The sequence below is a fragment of the Larimichthys crocea genome, chromosome VIII, assembly GCF_000972845.2.
Source record: "Larimichthys crocea isolate SSNF chromosome VIII, L_crocea_2.0, whole genome shotgun sequence".
NCBI lineage: Eukaryota > Metazoa > Chordata > Actinopteri > Sciaenidae > Larimichthys > Larimichthys crocea.
Genome location: NC_040018.1, coordinates 7,718,292 through 7,721,767, shown reverse-complemented (window position 1 = coordinate 7,721,767; position 3,476 = coordinate 7,718,292).

Here is a 3,476-nt window from a genome sequence, read left to right as displayed (position 1 = left end):
TTTGGTGGTCTTTTTTTTTTTCTTTAAGAATCTTAATATGTATGTGGGTATATGGGGGGAAAAAAAAAAAAAGAAAGAAATCCATCCAATCCAATTGACCTTTCACAAGGTGACAAAAGATTTTCAAAAATAATTCTTAAACTTTTTAGTCACATGTCAGGGTTACATTTATGTTTGGATCATCCTTAAACAGAAAAACTTAACAAATATTCAAACTAATGAATATGTTCTGCTGATTCAGCATTTAAAGTTGGTCAAATGAAATCATAAATACACAATGGAGGTGTGTACGTTTAATCAAAGGCTGCAGGACAGCCATGTTTTGATGACCTAATTAAAAATGTTAAAAGTCATCTTTGAGAGTGTCCCTACATTTTGTTATATGTAATCTGGTCTGATCATAGCTACTCTGTTCACATAATCCTCATTGCATGTGACCAAACTCTGCTGCAACTATCTAAACTCAAACAGTTTGATAGTTCATAGATGAGTCATATAGACTGCTTCCAGATGTTACACTTTGGACAGGCAACAACTGTTTCAAAATTAAAATAGGACTGTTTGACCAATCTGAAGTGATAGTTAAGTGGCACTTATTTATAAATTCAACTAGAGAGATTTAAACAAAGCATACTGACTACAGAATGCATGTGTGGTACAACAAGTATGTTTCCAACATACGAATGTTGAAAAGTCAGACTATATGTTACTTCTTACATAAAGAAGCTGAGTCATGCTTTCGTTTCTCACTATCTCGACTGTTGCAGTTTAACTGGATGTTCCTTCAGCTGAAGCACAGCACGACTGTTTTAGCACTTCTGCATTGACTTCCTGTCACCTTATACTTTAAGTCGTTGCCTTGACTCACTGAACATGTCAGCATTACATGTACCAACAGAGCAGACAGACTTCTGCAGTTTAACAGAGATTCTGTTAAACAGGCTTTACAGAAATATGAAATGTGAATTTGATCTGTTTATTTAAGATGCATGGCATGTATAAAAGGTGCAAATAAAGTTTAATACACAATACTTTAATACACAATTCACTTATATAAAATGACCTCACATGATCAACTAAAAACAATATTAATTACCGTTTTCAGATATGGAACACAGATTTTACTGTCTTGTTGTGATGAAATCACGAATGAAGTGATGGCTTTTTTGTCATTGAGACACATGTGACTTTTGCGCTTTCATTCAGTCATGACAAGACATTTATGAGGAACAATACTAACGGCTAAAGATTTGAGAGAGCTCAAAGCAGATCCAGTTTGCAGCACACGGTCAGGGTTTACACATCCTGTATGTGCACACACACAGGAGGACAGAATCATGATGTCGTGAGCAACAAGAGGAATGTGTTACTACATTTCCCAGAGATGATTAAAGCTGCTCACACTCACTTTTGTCAGCATGAATCTCGTGGGAGCGAACTCAGACTGATAGCGTCAGCATTTCAGTTTGACCTGGAGGTGAAGGGTCATCCTGTTAGACCTTTCCTTCTGCTTACAAACTAGTACTTCCCAAACTGAAATCTGGGACAGTGATGTTCTCTAACCACCAGATGGAGACAAACACCAATGTTTGGTGTCAGTATTATCCTAAATCTTGAAGCTGATATGGAGGAGGAGTGATCTTGAGTAAAAACCATAACCGCATTATAAGAAAAAGATTTATTATACAGTATCAGTCCAAAGTTTGGACACGCCTTCTCATTTCATGTTTTTGTAGGTTAACTTCTACATCAAAACAATGAAATAACACATATGAAATTGTGTAATTATGTATGTAATTATGTATTATGTATAGTATATAACAAGTGAAGTGAGAGGAGTTCAGTCTGGGACTTGGTGGTCCATGGAGAATTTTCATCTCTCGCATGGCTCAACACATGAGAGCCAACCTCTCAGGACTAGACAGTTTTCTTACGTCTTAAAGACAAGGAATATTCTTTTAGTGATGGTGATGTTTGGCATTTTGAAGAAGGGAGGACAGGTGATTTATGTAAAAGTAGAGAAACTATCTCTCAACAGCGGAGGAAACATTTTGATATTATAAACCATTCCAGCAATAATCCTCTCAGGTTAGGGTGCCTGGGTACAAAATGATATTATAGATTTTTAAGAGTTTGATTTCCTTTCAGACCTCACTAGTTTATCCAGTGAGACTCTGTCTGACAGAGGGCATCCGTCTGTCAGAGTCTCAGGAGCAGCCTAAGTTTTTTTTTATAACCATGGACAATTGGATCCAGGTGAGCTTCTGCAATGCATCTGGTGATAGGAATGCTTTTGAAGCTGCACGCCCTAGAATGTTCCTAGGGTGTGTAGCTTCAAAAGCACAACGAATGGTTGTGGTGGATGGAGTGACAATGCAGATATATCTCCAGTGACTCATAGAAGTAAATTAGAACTAGGACTCTTTAATCTGCTGTCTTTTAAATCAACACCTTTATGCACACAAAAACACAAATGAATGTGGCCAACAGTGCAGCTGTCTGTCAAGTTAAGTTGTATTTAAAGACAGACTATGTGATGGTTGACTGAGATCAGATACAGCACAATGTTCATTTTAAAAGTAACTCAAGAGAGTTATATTATTTATTTATATATATTATATCTATTTTATTTCTATTATATTATAATTATATTATATTATATTATTATATTATATTATATTATTTTTTACAGAATGTAGTTTCTAAAAAGAAAATACTCTAAGTGGAACTATGTTCAATTCTTAAATGTGTGCTTTAACATGATGGTCTCATGTTTCACGCTGACATCTGATCAAGCATGCTACATTAAAGCTGCACTAATCAATATATTTATGGCAACACTGGATGAATGACTTCAGTGTTCGTAGTTACTAAGCGTCTCACGTGGATCTGCAGCTCCCCTCAGCTCTATAGGACTTTTTTTTAGCACCTTTCAGCTCATTGTTTGGTTTTCACACTGTCCCTCCTCTACTCTCTGTACGCTGATTTGTGTGATTCATAGCTGTTAGTCCCGGATGCTCTGAATTCCAACACTCACTCTCTATCCTAATGAAAACTATATGTGCCCCAGCCATCTGCACTGAGAACGTCCACAGAACGTTCAGATGAACGAAGCTTTCTAGAGCTTAACATCCATGTTAAGTAACCTAACAAGCCAATGGCTGACAGGGCATCTCTGATTTAAAGGACTGACAAAACAGAACTATCCCTTTAATTTGTCATTTTCTCAAAGCACTATTTTGGAAGTCATGTCTATATTGGTAGCCGCAAATTTCCTCGATTACTGTAACGTCCTTCTGTCTGGTCTTCCCCCCCCAAAAAACAAAAAAACAACAACACTAGGCTGCTTACAGCTCGTACAACTCTGCACCCCAAGTACTGACAAAGACCAGGCAGAGGGCACATATTACCCCCATTTTAAGATTTTCTTATTGGTTTTTAAATCACTGAATGACACCAGCCTATTTTTTAAACAC